Genomic DNA, 12004 nt, shown 5'->3' with positions numbered 1-12004 from the left:
AATGATAAATTAGAGTTCTATTTTAATGTTAGTTATTCAGTCCCTACTCTCTGTGTCTGTTTACTTTCCATTTTCCCTGACTGTGGTATCAGATTTAACACACAGGATTTTATATAACAAATAGTAAAAAGTCAATACAAATGTTTGCAGTTTTCTGAGCTGTCATAACAAAAGCGCCCTTTTATATTATTAATCACAACTGTTCTTTTACTTTCCTCGTTTTTCAGTAACGACTTTCAGCATCTGTCATAAAAGTTTTGAATTACTAATAGATTGAAGAATTTGACTCTGGAAGTATTTTTCTTTGGTCTGATGGATTTCTGTAATGCATTTATTTTGAATTTCTGTTTTAAAAAAAAGTGTATTGTTCTGTAGCCTATGAATGGCATGTAGATATTCCACATGTGGGTTGTTGATATGCCATTAAAAAACAAAACAGAGCTGAGCTGTGCATGTTACCAATATTTGTGGCTTTGTTGATTAGCTAGAAGGGACTGCTGCCATGTAACTAAGCAAAGAACACATGAGGATAGATCTAATGCAGGAAAAAAACAAAGATTAAGCATGTGCAGAGCTGATGTGTAATGAAAAAGTTAAAATCACACAAGCTTGTAAAACACAGAATACAATAAAAAAAAGTCCTGTAAAATGTATTTTTTATATATATTAAAACCACTTTAAAAAGTAAAACTGAGGAACATTATAGATGTCATAATTACTATTGCAAACAACATTTATTATTATGAAACCACTTTTTGAAGTTGCTTTTACTTCTTACCATCACTGAGGTCATGTATCAGAGCTCATTACCTGTCATTATGAGCCGACTTTCAGGAATAACAAAAATCCCAGACATGCATTTTAGCTGACCACCCTGAGAATGGATTACATATCCGACAGGTCTAATGGATAATTACTTCTATCGTGGAAAACCACACACCAACCACATCGGCTTTTATTGTTCCGAAAAGCCAGGCTGAAACAATGCTGGATTTCACAGCACACTTGGCACGTCAACATATTGCCATTATAAAAAGCTTTATTTTCCCACTACAATCCTCTGCTGACCAATCCCTGATTGCTGACTCGTCTTAATGAGAGATAAAGTGGTGATTAAAACAAAGAGAGTCTGCAGGATCCATTACAGGGAGAAAACAGACGATGCAAAGTTGAGATATAAACTGTCTCAAGACTTAGTGGAAATTCTTTACTACAAAGAAAACACCTCCATACGTCACCCTTGTGTCTGTGCAGGAAACGAGAGGTTTCTCTCCGAGGACACCTCCATACTGTAAACGAACCCCAGAGCACCAGCATGAATGTGCAGTCATCAATCAGAGCTCTGCAGCTTCATGAACATGCTGAGGATGTGGGTGTATTGAGAAGCCTCTCCCTTACAGAAACCCACTGAGTCAAACTCACAACGTCTTAGTCAACAGAACCCTGCATCTGACAGTATTTATAACCTGTTACTTGACCAAAAGGATTAAGTGCTTTTCTCTGCACGCCACGTGCTGCCCTGAGGGTCGAGGTTTTGAGCGATCAAGTGACAATAAGCGCTGTTTGTCGGCAAAGTAATGAATGGTTAAAGCTATTGAGTAAAGAGGACAATGCAACGCGTGAGTGCAGCAGTCTGAAAAGTTGACACAAAGTGTGTCATGTTAACTCCCAGATGAGGTCATCAATCAGCGGTGCAGTGCGAGGGGTCTGACAGCTGCTAATTTGGGGGAGCGATGAAGGGATCGTCTGAAAGAGAATATGACTGAGCTGAGTCAAACTGAGCAGAAGGCAGAAGAGAGAATATTTCTTAAATCTTTGTTCTTTGTTTTTTAGCCCCATCTGTCCCATTTTCTCTTCCCTCCGCTGCTGCCTCTCGCCTCTCACAGCATCACACTGAGGCTGTTTCTTCTGAGAGATTATCAACACATCTGTCTGGAGAAGTTAGTGTTCCCATCCATTTTTTACACCATGTTTTCCTTAAGAGTCACTGGATCCCTGAACAGCCCCGCTAGTTTCCCTTCAGGCCTCCTGGAGTTAAAAACCAGGGTGTGAAACTAAAGACCCTCGACTGACCACCGCCTCACATTAACCTGCAAAGACTCCCTGAGCCCCCGGTCTGATCAGGAAAGGCCTTGTGTTGTTGCAGCATGGGAACTAACGAAAAAGGGACATGGTGCAATGCATTTCACTGTAGCATGCTGGCTTTGCATGAACAGGTTCATCTATAAATGGAGTCGAACATCTGTTAAGTCACAATTCCTTGGTAAAGCTTGCTACTCATGAGCTCACTTCAACATAAACTCTCCTTTAGAGATGGTAAAGCTAATGGTTCCCAGGTGGCATACAGTCATCACATTCATTTGTAACTGTATTGGTAATCCGTGGAGGGTTTGGGAAATTGTCAATGAGAATTGATTCCATAACTAGGGATGGGAATTTATAAGATTGTATTGATACCAACGCCATTAACGGTTCTGCTTATCGGTCCGATTCTTTATCGATTCCCTAATTTGATTCCCGATTGATGTTCTGGCCTACACAGCAATGCAGCACAACTTATTTTCTTTTTTCTGAACTCATTATAGATGTAATCAAACCAAGGAAGCAGTGTCAAATACACAGCAATGGCATTCCTGTAATTTAAGTAGTAAATGGACTGTAATTGCAAAGTGCTTTTAGCTTTACGTTAGCTTCAAATTCCCACTTCCCACTCTACCATCTAAGCCACAGCTCCTTGTTGTGTAGAAAGATCAGTATGTTGCTGGTATTTGGGTGGTTGACGTGACGCTCAATTTTTGTGTTCCCAGTGACAAATATTACAAAAATTTGATAATATTTCATTAAAATTAATGTTTTAATATGCAGTTCATTCTTCTACATCTAATCCATCTGCAAACAATGAGCATCGTTCTTCAACTATGCAAATATTCTGTTTTGAACATGACATTTGTCCACCGGTGCAACTGTCCTAGGTAGCATTACTTATCTTAAAACAACTGTAATTTAATGAAAAATTAATCTAAATACATTAAAATACTTGAATGCATGTCATACGAGTGTTTACTTAATGAATCTAGAGGATATAAGTGTTAAGGTCCCTATGTAGAGTTATTATGACACATTACATTTTGTCCGCAAAACTGGTGTCCTCCTGGAGCAATGCCATTATGTAGATATAAAACAGGCATTAATGTGACCATCCCATTACTGAGAGGGGTCCTTCCAGAATCAGGGAGGACAGAAGACATCTCTGGAGCAGGTGGACTGCACACAAGATCAGTTCTGTCTCAAATATTTTCATAATATTACTATTTCCGTGCAGTGTTGGAACTGGTCGTCTTAAGGTAGTCCTTTGGTACAACGCAGTTTAAGTATTGATCTGAATATTTTTATCAATTTACATTGATTGATCATTGAAAATAATGTAAATTGATAAAAATATTCATAACTAATATGCCTTGGGCTTATCTATCTTATCTGTCCAACATTCTCTGAATTAAATAATGACATTCTTTATTTTGTTGCACCGGTGGACACATTTTAGGACTACCACACCAAAAGTTAATAATATGCTAAATGCATGAAGAATTAGAAATGGACACATTCAGTTTTGAATTTTTCACATATAAGGGAATATAATTGTATGTCATTTGACATATATTTTTGAATTATTATTTTTTTCACTTTGAATTTGAGTTCACGTCAACCACCCATTTTCACCTTTACTTTAAATTAATATTTTACGAACATAAACAGCAATGTCGTCATTTTTGTTCATGAGATGAAGCCACGCTTTTTTCCTCTGCACCATGACTCCTTCTTGTTTCAAGTTTCATTGTTTTACAATGTGCAACTAACAGAAAACATGCCGTTGATAAAAGTAATTGGTAAGCTTGAAGGCATGTGGCTCAGATGGATTGGAAAATTTGTAGCTGGTTCTCAACTGGAACCAGTTCTAGATTCCTATCCTCATCCAAAACACATTCATGACACTGTAATCTGATTTTTTTTTTTTTTAAATCTCACACCATGTAAAACCCACTGTCTGAGCTAATGTCTGAGATGTTTTCCATCCAGAAAACCGCTCCTCAGACACTGGATGAATATATTACTACACTATTGACGTGTTGGTGCCAAACGTCAACTGAAAATGACTGTGAATGAACCCAGTTGTTGTCTATTGGAAAGAAAAACAGAAAATCTGCAAGCTAAGAAGGCACATCCAGCAAACCTGAACCCAAGGAGCACAAGCTGATGGCCAGCCAATCATTTTCTACTGAGCTGAGGGATTGGGCAAATTTGCAGATGCAGCTGTGCTTGTCGTTAGTCAGCCCACGTGGATCCACTCACCATCTTTATGGAAGTGCTCCTGCTAAATTTTATTATATTAGACTCCAGCGTTCCTCCCCTCCCTTCCTCTCTGGTCTCACACTTCTCTCCAAGCAGCACTCGGCTGATGCTGAGCACAGAAAGTGTTTCTTTGGCCAGGACACGTTCTGAGCAACGTCTTGTCTCTGATGATGGCAGGGGAGCAGCACTACTGAACAAGCCCTGCGTCTGAGTCTAATCAACTGGTGTGAGAGGCTGTAAGGATGATATGGAAGCTCTCCTTTGTAACAGTAAATATGCTAAAATACCCAGAGGTCCTGTTCACTGCACAAGACAGATACAGTTAAGTTGCGTTTAGAGAGAGTCATTAAAACTGCATTATTGCACTAAGTGCTGTGAGGAGAGTAACTAAATGAGCACTTGTTAGCTTTATGGCACTGGTGGTGTTGGCACAGAGTCTGAAACCTAAAACAACATGGGCTTCATGGGCCACAGAAATTTATTTCAACAAGGTCGTCGAGGTCATATTGAACCAACTCTCAGCGAAATCAGGCAAAATAAGCATCAGCACAGAAATTACAGAACATTATATGCAAATACTGTGATTTGAATTAATGGGTAAAGCATTTTAAGAGCCCTGGAGGTGGGAATAGAATTAAAATAATGACAGTAAAAGTGTCACAGACAAGTAAAGACATTAAGATTTGTAGACACTGAATTTTTTCTCCTTCAACTTTAGTTAAATGTGTTTAAACGTCTGTGACTTTGGGCTGTTTAAGCAGAGCAACTCATCTTCACCTAATTTTCAAACGCTGTAGCTGGAAAACAGTCTTAAAGGGAGAAAACTCAAGCAACATTTGTTGTATAAAAACTGTTATTGTGAGAGCAGCTTTTTGGGCCTGTGGGGCTTCATCAGGGATTTTGATCAGTCCCACATGAAAGTTAACAATTGTGGTAGAAATGTGGTAAAATCCTTGGTCATTTATCCAAAACAGATTGCTAGATTGCCAGGCCCTGCACTGTAGCTGAAATCCTGTCGGATTAAGAGGTTTGGACCCAAAGAGAGCTTGCATTAAAATTTTGTAGTTTCAGAAATTTTGGACCAGATCTTCACAATGCAACTGGAGCAATGACAAAAGTTTATGAACCAACAATTAGCATGAAATAACAAAAAAGGAAAAAGGTGGAGGAAAAACAAAAAGTTTTTTGGGGGATTCTGAAAAGAAGACACTGCAGATGCTATAAACGTACAGTATGGCGACAAAGTTTGTTTTTTTGTTCTGCTCATTTCAATGTCTGTCATACAGTCTGACATACATGTCAAGCAAGACTTAATTTAACTCATCTCACAGATTGACATGCAGTTAACCTAAAAGAATGCTGTTATTGCACAGTGTGGGACCTTTAAATATGAAGGAGGAGGTGATTTTCTCCAACAGAGAATGAAAGAAAGCCCCTCATACAGCAAACCATTTAGAAGTAATTTGTATTCAGTGCAAACTACAACAACATTACGTGCTAAGAGCAGCATAATGCACCACTAATGCACAACATCGTGATAACAGTAATAAGTTAGCGATTGGCTTTAAAAGTGTCTGCGCAGAGATGGGTGGCTTAATGTAGTAAAGAGTCGCGTTGTGTAGCGAGTGCTGCTGGGCCAGACTTGACAATGAGTCTCACAGAGCAGCTCCTCTACATGAAAAATGAAGTGAGTCATTTATGAGTGCATCTGCTGAAAGAAGTGAGTTAATGCATCAGACAGCCGGGGGAAGATCAAAAACAAAGACCTGAGTCCCGCCCCGCAGGGACGTCCAGGAGAGTGGACATGTTTATCGTAGAAGCCACCCTCAAATAATCACTTGAAAGCATCACAACTTCAGATGGCTCGTCGGCTCAGTAGCCAGCTTGGACATAAATGCAAAAAGTGCATTAATGGGTTTGGATGAAAGCATCTGCGCAGCATAGAGCCCTCTATTTCTGTCTATAATGAGCTCACTGATAGCAAAGTTAAGAACGTTAGTTATGTAAACTGCACTTTCAGTTTGGCGTCACTCAGCTGCGGGTCTATAATTAGGATAGTGCAGACATGTGATTTGAAAACGGGAAAGGTCACAGAGGATTAATAGTAATAAACTTTAACCGTCTAGAGTCAGAGAAAGAACTAACGAATGCTGACGTACACCCAAGAAATCTTCTGAAATGTGGCTTCTGGGCATCTCCATTGCTGCAGACTCGTTGACGTCTCTCTTTGCACTAAAATTAAGCCTCCAACATGCAGCATGTGTTACACGTGTATGCCATATTCTGTGTGTAACCCCTTTTACCACCGGCTCGTGTAGTAAAACCCACTTTATATTATAAAGATGAAGCTTTAACTCTTATGCAAATGATTTATGGCAAAAGGCACATCTCGAATAATACATTTCAGTCTAGGGTCCTGTATAATTCTCACTTGTAAATGATGGAGACTGTAGGGAATGCTTACTTGTATATACCTTAATACTTAAATAATAAACACAAATCAATAAACCCACACAATGATCGCAGTTTCAGGAAATGTATTAAAGTTTAGGAGAACACACATCCAAACATTTTGCATTGAAAGAGAGATATAGAAAATAAGAAAATAGAACCCCGGGGTATAAAGTGTTTGTCTTATGTTAAACTGTCTTATTTTATTTTGAGTGCACTCTTTTTCTACTTTCGTTGGCGCGCTTTGTTGGAGCTCATGAAGGAAACCTTTGATACCTGTACTCCTGTGTGTTAGTGTAACTGTAGCCGTAGCTGATGAATCACTCGCTCGTTGCGGTAACGACCGTCTCCACCCGCAGCAGCTCGCAGCGGCAGCCCTCCGTTTTCCCTCGGCAACGGCGAAGCGACCTCCGTCCCCCTCAGCAACGGCGAAGCGACCTCCGTCCCCCTCAGCAACGGCGAAGCGACCTCCGTCGGCGACTCTCTCCCGAGACGACTCAACAACGCTCCGCACCGTCCGTGCAGGCGGCGGTTCCCCTCAGCGAGGACGGTGGTGTTAGCCTAGCTCCTGCTAGCTAACGGACCTAGACTCGTTCACCAACACACAAGCGGCGGTGGAGAGTCCGACTCACAAACTCTGAGCACGTCGCTCAACTACAGTTCAAAGTCTCTGTCACTCACGGATAAAATTCACATTGACACCGCACACAGTCCCTGAGTATCTGCGGTTCGACATTAACACGTTGCTCCTTCTTCTCTTTTTCCCTCGGGTCCTCCCCCGGAAGTCTAAACATTCAGGTCATGAACTTACGCATGAACTCACGTACATAATGTAACCTTAAGAATTACTTTTAACTTCTTTTTAAAACATTCACACCCCATTAGATGATATTTTTAAAGTTATTAATTTTAAACAAAAAGTATTTATACATTTTAATACCTTATTTATATGAAACAGTTATTTATGGAAATTTTAAACTTCACCAAAAAAATAATGAAATATTTATCAGAGTATTACACTCTCCCCCCACCAAAATAAAGGCATGCCCTCATGACTTTGTACCTTGAGAACATAAAACAATCATGGCACATCTGGTGAGTAGAACACACAATTAAGCAATGATAGGTGTACCTATCCACTTGTAAATACAAGAAACAAACTTCACTGTAGGGGCTGCTATGACACTTGGATGACCTGGGGTGTCATAAGTTAACCTTAAAGGAGCCCTCTTTAGTCTCTGAGGTCTGGTCTTGATGTCAAAGTCAGTATCAGTCTCAGAGTCAAGTTCAATGTCTTCTTCTTGTAGTTCAGGTTCTGTTGTCTCAGTTGACTCGAGTTCATTTCCACTGTCCATTCCAGTTTCCTCCACACATTCCTGTGTTTCTGCTGGCTCAACTGCTTTTGATTGTCCAGGCAAGTCACTCAAGGAGATATCTGAATCCAGACTGAATGGTTCCAGAGTATCCTCATCCATGTTGTTCATGAGAGGTTCAATAGTGGAATCATACCACAGTCCATAGTCCTCATCCTCTGAGTCTGTGTACTCTTTTCCAACAGGATCACTGGGTCTGTCCTCTCTTTTGTCAGAGTCTTTATCTAGCATTTTCTGTGATTGTGTCTTTTCCTTTTCAGGCTTGTCTATGTGTTCTTTCTGTTTTCTCCGTCGAAGAACTCTCCTTGTAGGTGTAACATCTGTATTAGATACAGGATCTGGACATATCCTCTTCCCGAGAGGCAGGAGGTGATTTCGATGGAGGATTTTGATTGGTCCATCACCATCTTCAGGTTTCAACCGGAACACTGGTAAGTTCGGCATCTTGCTTTCCACGACATATGGTTTTGATGCCCAGCGATCTGCCAGTTTATGCTTCCCTTGTAATCCAAGGTTCCGTAGCAAGACTCTGTCTCCAGGTAACAACTGTGAAAATCTGATTCTCTTGTCATACCTCTGTTTATTGTTATCATTCTGCTTGGCAGCGATGGACTCTGCTAGTTCATAAGCAGCCTTCAACTCCTTCCTCATGTCAGAGACGTACTTGAGGTAAGTTTTCTGTTGGGTGCCGTCACTGGAGGTCTCAAAACATAGATCCACAGGTAATCTGGCTTCCCGCCCAAACATAAGAAAATAGGGAGAAAACCCTGTGGCTTCATTCGGAGTACAATTATAAGCATGAACCAAATGTACAACGTGCTGACTCCATTTTCTCTTCATGTTTGGTTCCAGAGTCCCTAACATGTCCAACAATGTCCTATTAAACCTCTCGGGTTGGGGGTCTCCTTGAGGATGATAGGGCGTTGTTCTTGATTTTTCAACTCCGAGTGAACTCAACACTTCGTGGACAAGGCGACTTTCGAAATCTCTACCCTGATCACTGTGCACCCTTTTGGGCAATCCGTAATGGACAAAATATTTCTCCAGTAACACTTTTGCCACTGTGGAGGCCTTTTGGTCCTTTGTCGGAAAGGCTTGGGCGTAGCGAGTGTAGTGATCAGTAATGACTAAGACGTTTTCTGTGTTGCTCGAATCGGGCTCAATGGACAGAAAGTCCATACAAACGAGGTCAAATGGTCCATCACTTTGCAGATGAGACAAAGGTGCAACTCTCTTGGGTAAAGTCTTTCTTTTTATGCACCTCACACAAGACTTGCAATACTCTTCGATCTCTGACTTCATCCGAGGCCAGTAGAACCGATCTTTAATCAGGCCATAGGTCTTGTCGAGGCCCAAATGACCTGAGTCATCATGCAGTGATTTCATTACTGTGTTTCTGTACTTTTCTGGTAGCACCAACTGAGAACAGCGTGGTTTTCCTGGTGGAGTTACAATGCGATACATTGCTCCTTTCTTCATCTTTAACCTGTCCCACTCTCTCAACAGCAAAGAGCAAGCTCGATGTTTTGTCTTGTCAACTTGGTTGATATTGCCATTATTCAGAGCCGACCACACTTGTCCTATGCCAGGATCTTCCTGCTGAGCTGTTGACAACTCGGTGAGACTCACGACAGGCATATTTTTGACACTCAAAGAAGCCACATTACAATAAACGTGTGGGATAGCTTGTGGAGAAATCCCCAAAAGGTCAATGGCTCTTTCAGACTGTGTGTTTCTGTGTGCTGTCACCGCAGACATCTGGCACATGGCTCTCACACCTGCTGCAGGAATGTTTTCCCACTCTGTTTTTTGTATTGAACTGGGATGTGGGCGACGAGAGAGAGCGTCGGCATCAATGTTTTGGACACCAGATCTGTACTTGAGACTGAAGTCATACGTAGATAGGGCAGCAAGCCAACGGTGACCTGTCGCGTCCAGCTTGGCAGACGTTAACACGTATGTCAGAGGGTTGTTGTCTGTCCTCACCTCAAACTTAGTCCCGTACAGATAGTCATGCAGCTTGTCCACTACCGCCCACTTCAGCGCCAAAAATTCCAATTTATGGGCTGGGTAATTCTTTTCTGAAGGAGTCAAGCTTCGACTGACGAAAGCCACGGGTCTCAATCCTTCACCCTGATCCTGGTACAACACTCCTCCTAGCCCTTCTCGGCTAGCGTCGACATGCAGCACATAAGGTAGCTGAGAATTTGCAAAGGCTAACACAGGAGCTTGAGTAAGCCGTCGCTTCAACTCCTCGAAGGCTGCTTCACATTTTCCATCCCACCGATGATCAAAAGGCTCCAAGGGGTTAAGGTATGTACTGTCCTGTTTACCTTTGAATTTCTTTGCAGCTGGTGGGTAACCGGACAACAGTTGGTTCAACGGGTGAGCTACTTTGGAATAATCCTTCACGAAGCGCCTGTAGTACCCACAGAATCCAAGAAACGACCGTAAAGCAGTCACAGTGTTGGGTCTCGGCCATGTGGTTACAGCTTCGGTCTTCTTTGGATCAGTAGAGACCCCATCTTGAGATATAATGTGTCCAACGTAGGTTACCGATGGTTGACAGAATTGGCATTTATCCAGTGACAACTTCAGTCCCTCATCTCTCAAACGGTCAAGCACCTTCAGTAATCTGGTCTCATGCTCCTCGAGCGTTGCTCCAAACACAATGAGATCATCGAGATAAACCAATACCTCAAGCAGATTCATGTCCCCGACAGTCTGTTCCATTATCCGCTGAAACGTAGCGGGAGCCCCTGTCACTCCCTGTGGCATTCTTTCAAATTGGAAGAATCCAGCCGGGCAGATGAAAGCTGTCTTGTCTTTGTCAGAGTCTGCCATAGGTACTTGATAGTATCCACTCCGAAGGTCGAGCACACTAAACCACTTACTTCCACTGAGACAGGCCAAAGCATCTTCAATTCTTGGCACTGTGTATTGGTCTGGGACAGTGCGACGGTTTAGAGTCCTGAAATCCACACACATCCTTATTTTCCCGTTCTTCTTCCTCACGACCACAATGGGCGAGGCATAAGGACTACGTGACTCTGTAATAACACCAGCGTTTTTTAGCTGCGACAGATGCTCCCTCAATGCCTCCACTTCTGCAGGCGGCAGCCGACGAGACCTCTCACGAAATGGTTTGTCGTCTGTGGTTTTGATAGTGTGCTGAGTGCTTTTACTGCATCCTACATCAAACTCGTGCAGAGAGAAAGCCTCGCTCCGTTCCATCATTTTTGTCACCAATCTTTCTTTCCACTCCTTAGGAACTGGTGAGTCTCCAAAGTTGAAAGAAGAGGGCGTCAACTTTCCAGGTGACTCAACATTAGACTCTCTCTTTTCAGGTGGAGATGACATGACGTCGACTGGAAACAGATGAGCTATCGGCATTCCTCTGGTCAAGGTAATTTCTCGTGCTGACATGTTTCTGACTAGAACAGTGATTTTCTTAGCCATCACACCAGTGGATGTCTGTAACTCTGGTCTCACCAGGAGTTGATCTGGAAACCGTGACTCATTCGCAGGGTCATCAGGTGAGTCCACGAGGATGGTCTGAGTGCTTGGCACTCCCTGAAACTTTGCTGCACCAGTCAGTCTGGCGACTCCCCCAGGCCCTAAGGTGACAGGGTTGGTTTGAGTGAACCACACAGTTCCTCTTTTGTTGTTGTCAGTGTCAGGTGGCAGAAGTGAAATCTCATTGAAAACTTTTCTGAAACTTGGGTGAATGTGCATGGTTCTCACAAAGTTTTCTCCTCCCTTTTCTTTACAGTGGCTAAACAGTCGTCTCACAGTGGGTGTGTTGGTGCCTACAAGCATGGAAGCTTCAC

The sequence above is a fragment of the Centropristis striata genome, chromosome 13 (genome assembly GCF_030273125.1).
Source record: "Centropristis striata isolate RG_2023a ecotype Rhode Island chromosome 13, C.striata_1.0, whole genome shotgun sequence".
Taxonomy (NCBI): domain Eukaryota; kingdom Metazoa; phylum Chordata; class Actinopteri; order Perciformes; family Serranidae; genus Centropristis; species Centropristis striata.
Note: the sequence above shows the minus strand (reverse complement) of the source record.